The sequence below is a fragment of the Phyllobates terribilis genome, unplaced genomic scaffold, assembly GCF_046119375.1.
Source record: "Phyllobates terribilis strain yellow unplaced genomic scaffold, ASM4611937v1 Scaffold_9__5_contigs__length_417890890, whole genome shotgun sequence".
NCBI lineage: Eukaryota > Metazoa > Chordata > Amphibia > Anura > Dendrobatidae > Phyllobates > Phyllobates terribilis.
The window spans coordinates 71,246,357-71,255,559 of NW_027362769.1; the positions used below are offsets into that span (position 1 = coordinate 71,246,357).

At 43.1% G+C, this 9,203-nt stretch overlaps 1 long non-coding RNA gene across 1 annotated transcript; it reads right to left on the bottom strand.

Annotated features, from left to right (window-relative positions):
- Positions 1-4,570: 4,570 nt before the first annotated feature.
- Positions 4,571-5,539, bottom strand: LOC141160830 (uncharacterized). Its single transcript, XR_012250534.1, has 3 exons — positions 5,404-5,539; positions 5,163-5,310; positions 4,571-5,071 (listed from the first exon to the last, which is right to left on the bottom strand). It is a non-coding gene; the product is annotated as an uncharacterized lncRNA (long non-coding RNA).
- Between the last annotated feature and the right edge of the window lie 3,664 nt (positions 5,540-9,203).

Here is a 9,203-nt window from a genome sequence, read left to right on the forward strand (position 1 = left end):
ATCACTTTTAAAATTCAGCTCACGTTTATCCTGCGCTCTACGCTGAGCATGTACATAGGGGTTTCCGTCTAAATCTCTGAAATACTTGATTCAAACAGAACCCTCAATGGATCCATTCAGTATAATGACACAAGCAGAGTTACTCTGGCCTATGTCTGGCCTCTGTCCGGTGGTGTCCGTCTTTTCAGTGGTGCACAAAACTGTGATCGAACATGCTTTGGTACATGCCTAAAATGATGGACATCGCCAGATGATAGTCCAGACATAGTCCAGAGTAACTCCATAGTTCTCATAATAATGAATCTTTCATTGTGTGTTTTGTTTGAAAGATGTATTTCAAAGATTTTTGTCTGAAACATGTATTCAAAGATGAAAACCTAGATGTAAGTGCTCCGCGTAGAGCTTAGTATAAATGTCAACCAAGCCTTATTGTGATCTTTAGGACACAATGAACAATTCAAATGTAGTTGAATAATTAGTTTTATTTATTTATTTTTACGCCGTTCACCATGTGGTATAAGTGATAAGACGGCTCTACTTTTTGGGTCAAAACAATTACAGCAATACCAGATTTACATTGGTTCTTTAGATTTTGCTACTATCACACACTAAAAATTCTTTTTTTTTATAAAAAGTTTTTTGTAACACCATGTTTTGAGCGCTATCATTTTTACATTTTTCTGCCGACAGAATCATGCTATGGCTTGTTTTTTTGCGGGATAAGTTGATGTTTTTATGGGTATCATTTTTGGCTACATAATAGTTTTTGATTGCTTTCTATTCTGATTTTTGGGAGGCAGAATGAACAAAACCAGCAATTTAGGTTTCCATTTTTTAGCATTTAATCGTGAAGTAAAAATGATGAGATTGATTCATTTTAATACCAAATATGTGTACTATTATTGTTTTTACATAAATATGCACATTTATTGTTATTTTTTTGCATTTTTTCATTCTTCAAATTGTGTTTTCTTTATAACTTTACAATTTTTTCTTTACTTTTTTCTTTTTGCTTAGTCTCTCTATGGGACGTCAACTTTTATTTCTCTGACCACTGTTCTAATGCAATTCAAAACACAAGTATTGCAATACATTAGTGCTATCAGTATTAGCAAAACGCAATGAGAAAGTTGGGGCTGAAGAGACATTTTTGTGGAAAGCACGTAATTTTTCATGTCCCAATGTTATAAATTTTTGTATAGCATCTGTTGGTTGAAAAAGGTCATTACACACCTAGATGAATTTCTTGAGTGGTGCAGTTTCCAAAATAAGGTCACTTGTGGGGTGAGGATTCTTCTATTTCGGCAACTTGGTGGGCGCTACAAGTGGACATGGCATGTGGCATAGTCCACAATCTATTTAAGCTGTAATTATTTTTCCAAAAGTTGAATAGCACTCCTTTTCTTCTGTGCATGCCGTGTGCCCAAACAGTGGATTCCATCAACATATTGTGTATCGTTGCTTTCATTAGAAATTGCTTAACAAATTTTTCCTTGCATTTTCTTTCATTACACTTTTTGAATGTGAAACATTTGAGGCTAAAGCAATAATGTAGTTGAAAAAATGTAATTTTTCATTTTTTCATTCCACTTTGCATTAATTTCTGTGAAGCACCTAAAGGGTTAAGAAACTTCCTGAATACACTTTTGAATACTTCAAGGGGTGCAGTTTTTAAAATGTTATCAATTTGTGTTTTTTTTTCTGTCATCTAGACCTATCAAAGACATTGCTGGTAAACGTTTAACTGTTCTACCATTCAAACCAAATAAAAGGGAGTTTAAAAAATAATGCGTATGTAAAGTAGACATATGGGAAATGATATTTGTTAAAGGGAATTTGTCACGACAAACAATGCTACTATCCTGCAGATATTCGGTTAATCTGCTGGTTAATAGCGTTATTAACCTGCCTGGCGCCCGCAGTTAGTGCCGCAGGGAGAACTTTATTTCCCTCGGCAGTGATCCGGTATCAGTCACCAGGGGTGGCGCCGGCACAGGTTCTGTCACTTCAGTAACCGCACCCCCGACACTGACTGACACTGGCTTTGCATTGCCAGTGCCAGGACCACCCCCGTGACTGAAGCCGGAACGCTGCTGGAGGAAATAAAGTTAATTTTCTCCCCGCATCATTCTGCTAAGTGCAGGCACTTGGCAGTTTAATAACGCTATTAACGTGAAGATTAACCCCATATCTGCAGGTTAATAGTGCTTTTTCTGGTGACAGGTTCCCTTTAACTATTTTGTGTGATATGACTGTGTTATAAGGGCATATATCCAAGCGGTGATGTTAAGCATGTCAAGGTGAGGAGACATTTAAGCCACAATGCTCCTCTGGGAAATATGCAAATTCTCTCTTCAGAGAGAAAGATAACTAGAACTCTAGTGCCACTTATAGGAAGTAGCAATCCTAAAAGTCAACATCGACCCTTTAACGAGCCTTGTCACTTGACTTAGGATAATATCCAGAATCAAAATCACAATTTGCAGACACTGTTTCGGGGTACTGCCCCTTGTCAGTGCAAAGTGTAAGATATGGTTTGGCTGGGTGAGAGGCGTCTGACCGGTATCCAAGGGGTAACGTTTCTCCTTGCCGTGAGGGACATGTTAAGCATGTCAAGGTGAGGAGAATTTTAAGCCGCAATGCTCCTCTAGGAAAAATGCAAATTGTCTCTACAGAGAGGATGAGAACTAGAACTCTAGTGCCATCTATAGGAAGAACAATCCTAAAAGTCAATATCGGCCCTTTACGGAACCTTGTCACATGACTTAGGATAATAGGTAAAACCAAAATCTCAATTTGCAGACACTGTGTTTTGGGGTACTGCCCCTCGTCAGTGCAAAGTGTGAGATATGGTTACCAGTCAGACTCCTGGGACATCATAGATCAGCCATTCTCAATGGAGCACAGTTTGTATGGCAGAATAATTTTCCATCTCGAGAGTCACTGGGTACGTTTTTATCTTCTGTGGAGTGTAAACTCTTATAATGAGCAGTGTGCTCTCTCTCTCCCATAAAATCTAAGCCCTTACAGTCAGCTGGGTTCTCTCTCCTCTTCCAGAGCAATTACAAGCTTTCCAGTATTGAAATCCGTGTGGATTTTGGAAAAATTCGCCAAAGTCTGAAAATTCAAACTTCAAAAGATTCTTTCATCTCTAGAAGCATTCCACAGTTGTTATCACATAACGTGACACATGGTAGATTTGAAATTTTGGGATGTGTCAAAGTGTGATAGGTACTGATGCTGCTGTGTGGATACTGCAAAGGTAACACCTAAGGTAACTCTGGTACACTCAGCTCAGGTATAGGGAAAGTATAGGATATAGCTTAGTGTTTGGGACATATGGCAGATTAGACAGTGATTGGCATTGTAAGGCTACGTTCACACACTGCGTATTTGCTGCTTTTTTTTACGCGCGGGTATTTTCCTGCAGTTTTTACCTGCGTTTTTTTTCGCAGGTAAAAAAAACACCTCCATTCACACACTGCGTTTTTTGCTGCGTTTTTTTCTGCAGTGTACACTACAAAGACAGACAAAGTTTGTTGAAAAAGAAAAAAAAAAGTGTCATTGATGTAATTTCCTGTCTTCTCTACTGAGAAGAGATTATACACTGGAGTATACAGCATGGCTAATCTGGCAGCTGCAATGGCCTTGAGTCAAAGACGCCTCAGCAGGCGGAACAGACATCGGCTGGGGCTCATTATAGTAGCTGAAGTGCTTCGCCGCAGACTGGCATGTAGCATGGATGTGACTATTACCATGGATGTGACTATTCGGTGTCTGTGCGGTGTCTCTCGTCTCTGTCTCCCCCTGTGCCTCTGTGTCCTCCTGTGCATGTTTGGCAAGCATTCACCTCAGTTGTTTAATCTTCATGTCCCGGCAGTGGTGAATATGTTGGTGACATTTTGCCCCGGTGGACAAAGAAAACAAGCAAACAACATTGTAGATCAATTTTTTTATATTTCTGGAACTGTTTTTACTTGCAAAAGTATTTCTTCTGGTTTTCAAAAATGTTATAAAAAACGTTTCATCTACATAAATTGGTTTGATTTTTTTCTTGTAAACTTTAACATGTTAACATAAAGTGCAAAGCACCAAAAAGTGGTGCGAACATTTTAAACCCACATGGATGTCCAACTCCACTCATCAATGGCCGCCAAGAGGGTATGCTTCCAGCTTTCATTAGTATTGCCCAAGGCCCTTTACTCGTCACCACTGACGGTGATTCATTCAGCACTTGGGCAACACTAATCAAAGCCAGAAACATGCCCTCTTGGCGGCAACTGAGGAGTGGACTTGGACATCATGGCATTGTAACACCATACAAACTGTCTTTAAAAGCAAGACTTGCCTAATTGTCATGTAAAAGGCTTTGTGTGTAGGAGTAGTATGTCCAGTCTGGAAAGTGATCTCTAGACTGTGCTGCTACTCTGGCACCATTTGAACCTGCAGTAGCATTGGGTACAGATGTCATAGATCTCAATGCTGCTGTAGGTGCAGTACAACTTGCTGGCTCAGGCTGCCACAAGTCCTCTAACGAGGACACAACTTTTGTCAAGGAGGGTTAGGGTGTTCTGCATAGTATGTCACCACCATCGATAAAAATGACATGCAGGACTCTCTATTGTCAGGGGTTAAATTCCTTACACGTCCGGCTAGCGAGCTCCCTAAGGTGCTATACTCATCATCCTCTGGCTGTTGTTGGATCAAGGCCATAGCCCGTGCCAGAGGCACCTTTTCCTCCTCCTGCGCTGCCACATTTTTTCTTGTTTTAGCCTGTTTTCTGGGTGGTGGTGACAAGGGGCTAGACGAATCAACCAGAACAGGTCTAGCAACACTACGGTCCTCAGAGTCAGGCATGTTTTTGGGGGCCGGACTTGAGAGGGTGCTATCAGTAGTCGGTGATTGACACTCTGTTGTCATTGTCACCGAGGTTGAGTAGCATTCTGGCATTGGGGGCGTAGTGCTCAGCACATCACTGGGGCTAACCGCAGGCACGGTTGGTGTTGCAGTCACTGCAGCAGGAGAGGAAGAGGATGGCATCGTTGGGAGTGGCCGTACATTCCCAATGGTTCTGTAAAGGGAAACATCAAAACAATTATGTTAGTCTTTTGTAATAATGATAACGCTTAAAATTAGAAATTAAAAACTTTATTGATACTTACGGACGGAAATGCAGACTTCCCATCAAGAATTGTAGCTCATGGTCAAATTTCACATTATTCCCATGGGCTGCAGAGCCACTTGGTGCTTCCTGTTTGGCCCGCATGAATCGGTCCTTCACAGACCTCCACCGTTTCTTCACCGATGTTTCTAGAATGGGAAAAATCAAATACATTAGCATACAATTCTTGTGTATACAGACAACAAATTAAAATAAACACCTCCAAACCAAAAACGATTTACCGATATCAGACCGCAACTCCTTTGAATAGGATTCAAAATGGGGGTAGAGGCTCAGAATTACTTTATTCCAGGACGTAGCCTTGACCATCTTGTTGGAGAAGTCCCTGGACCCCTTATCCCACAGAGCTGGAAAATGTTGAACCTAAAAAAGAAAAACATTAACAATTATGTTACGGATTTATCCACACCAGGGAACCGGAAATTTTTTTTTTTTAAAAAAGGACTTAAATTACTCACAGATTACCCATCCACACACATCAGAGCGAATTAAAAATGCCATTTCTCCACCCACACCTATTACTATCTGCCCATGCACCTTACTACTACATCTTTTAACTTACTGGCGGTCGTTCTGTCAGGAGACTGGAAAGGGGCTCCAGAGTCCATTGTCCCCTCCTCGCTGCTTCACTGCACGCCCCGCTGGGCGTCATTATTTTGTATTGATCTCCTCCTGTATTTGGAATCTTCCGCCCTCTTTTCCTCCTATGATGCATCGGCCGGTAAGTCACATCCAGGCCGATATACCGATCAACTGACTAGACCGATCAGCTGATTTACAAGCCGGTCAGTTGATTTACAAGCCGGTCAGCTGACAGTCAGCTGATCGCTTCACCAGCAGATGCTGGAAGCCGCGGGATCGGACCGGACGCCTCTCCCATCCATCGGATAGGTGAGTATCCATAGTTTTTTTCTTTTAACTTAAGCAGTGTATGTACTGCAGCCAGAAGTTGTCTGTACATACACTGCTAGGGGGACACTCACACTCACACACACGACACATAGACATATACAGTACACACACGGCACACAGACACATACATTTCACATACATATACTTACCGCCTCGATGAGGACACCGACATTGATGGACATTCTGTTGAAGGTGTCCATGCTCGTCACACATGAGCAGCAGTGGGGAACCAGGAACAAAGAATCCCAAAATAGTGGGATTTCCGGTTCCTGTTTTCCCTAGGGCTGCCCCCGTGTGATGTCACATCCTTCATTTCTCCTGCACCTCTGTAAAAAAGTGATGGAATTACGTTGCTTATAATGGGCACAATATGGGAGAAAGCGCAGGCTGCGGTGCGTAAAGAATTGACATGTCAATTCTTTACGCAGCTGCGCTTTCGCGCTGCGTAAAATTACACAGTGTCTGAACGGCAAAGTGAATTTTCCATTCTCTTTGCCGGCAGACACAAGGCACATTGCGTATTTTGAAAAAGCGAGCACAAAAAAGAGCGCAAAAATATGCAGTGTGTGAACGTAACCTGAGTGTAATATGTTTGGTGTATACTGTTAGAAGATAGTGACTGTAGTTAAGTAGGTGAAAGGTTAAGTTTGCCCAGCAACAGACTGCTGGGGCAGACAGAGTAAAGAGACAGTTAATTATTGGTCCAGCCCACAGTGGGAGGGGTTAAGGTCAGAAAAAGGGAACCACTTCCTGATTTAGTTAGTGAAGAGAGTTTGTTTGCTAAGTGACAAAGTGAAGTTCAAGGTGTAGTGGGCTGGAAGAACGTGAAGTACATATTGTTCTGGTGATATGAGGTCATACTAAATTTCCTGCTGCCCAAGCTAGGTACTGAAGAGAGTGCCTTAATCCCTTCCATAAAGAGGAAGCCAGATGGGGAACCGCGTGAGGGAAACGTGGCGGATCTCGGGAATACTGTAGTGCAGGAAGGGGAATCCCTTTGGCTAACAGGAATTGTTAAAGTAGGGATAGTCCAAGCTGAATGTAAGAACATGATTGAAATGTACTGTGTTGATGGAACAGGAACCGGAGGGTGCTGTGCCCTATACTGTGTGTCAAAGACTGATGTGCTTGAACTTTCCACTAAAGTTGAACTTGTTAAAATGAACCAGGTGTCCCCTGATGTTTGTGTGGCTGATCCTGGACCAAAGGGCATGGATGCAGCGGAATCCTCTGGCCGGCAAGTGAGTACAATGCAATGTACACAGCACTTACGCACTGGGACACAATTTATTTGTAAAGTGCCAGGGTGTTATGGAGCAGTAGCTCACCCTCGGATGCTGTCCTGGGCACCTTACAATAGTGTGGGTCAGTCTTTGGGAGGGAAACCCGTACAGCTATCACACCATAAACTCCCCAGTTATACTTATGTTGCTGGCCCACAGTTGAAAAGACACTTTCCCTTTAAGTAACAGCAAACAAACTTCTAAGTAACAACACTTAAACGGGTTGTCCACTACTAGGACAACCCCTTCTTGATCAAAATGTTTGGCCCCCATGAAATAAAAAAGTCTATACTCACCTCCCTTGCTGGCGCCATTCCCACAGTGTTTGCACTCGCTCTCCCGGGCTCTAGTGCTGTTGTTGTGACACTTGACCCCGGTGCCCAGTCAGCGCTGGCATTACTCTCTTCACCTTCAGACAATTGAACATGAAGAGAAAGTCAGGGCTGCAGCTACTCTCTGACTTCATCTTCCTGATCAATTCAACAGAAGGTGGAGACAGTGATGCCAGCGCTGATTGGTTCTGGGGTCACGTGTCACAACAACAGCATGGAAGCCATGGGGAGAGCGAGTGCCAACACCGCGGGAACGGTGCCAGCATTGAAGGGGAGTATAAGCTTTATTATTTTATAGGTGCCAAGCAAGGGGTATGAACATTGGAACAGGAACTTGTCCAAGTAGTGGACAACTTCTTTAACAGTGCAAATAATACAGTTCAAAGTTGGAGCCCAGTTCCTGCAAATATTGGCCGAGTGCAGAAACTAATAGTACACTTAATGTCTCAATAAGAACAAAAAACCCTTCATTGCGGGTCTTCTAATAAACGTGGAACCACAAATCTCAACAATACTCCCTTGGGAAGTAGTTCTGTTATAAACTCAACAGTAGAAAAACAAGTCCCAGCAGTAGCTACTCACTCCTTGATGTAGCATATCTGGGCTCACACAAGGATTCAGCTTGGGGCCTGGGACACTGGATGGCAGGATCCTCCTCTGTGGTAAGCCAGGCAGCGGTGGAGATATCCCAGTAACCTGACTGGTCTGCAAATGTGGTTCACCTCCAGGATTGTCTTCTCCCTTCTCATGCTGAGCTGCTGGGCTGTCAGCACTCACTCTGTGCTTCTATCCCCTGCTCTCCAATGTCAGACTCTCAGCAGTCTGTAATGGAGAACCACAAACACATCCTTGTGCCCAGCCAGCTCCTCCCTTGCTCTTCAAATTGCTCAGCCAATCAGTCTCTTCCTCTGCTACTCACCCTCTTAGTGTCACGGTTGTGTCAGGTGTATTAGTCAGTCACTCTGGATCTGGCTGTAGAAGGTGTTAGAACCCTCCTGTTTGTTTTTTCCATCTTGTGTTTTGCGGTCACGTGACTATCTGCCTTTATATTCCAGCTCCGCCTTTTTGGCTGTGCTGGACTTCAGTGTTGTTTGACTGCTTTGCTAGCCAGGTGCTTCAGTGCCTATCTCTGTCAGTTTGCTTGGTCCTTTGGGACCTATAGTACCTTTTTGTCAGTTTATCTTTTTGTGTTCTGCAACAACTTTCTCTGTTCAGGAGGTGTCCCATTTTTTGTTCCAGTCCTTAGTTCTTTTAGGGACCCCTTCCCTTTATTCTATAGGTCTTCATTGAGACTAGCCTAGGACTAAGGCGGGTCCGTTCGCTAGGAACAGGCAGCCCGCTACAGCATAGGGATTCAGCTTAGTCTTACTGTAGGGAAAGCTTTCCCCTTCTTTCCTTAGTACTTGTTGCAGATCATAACAGAAGGTCACTGCGCTTGGCATTGCAGACACTTTCTTGATCCTTCTTCCTTTAAGACCCAGCAACGACCTCCCT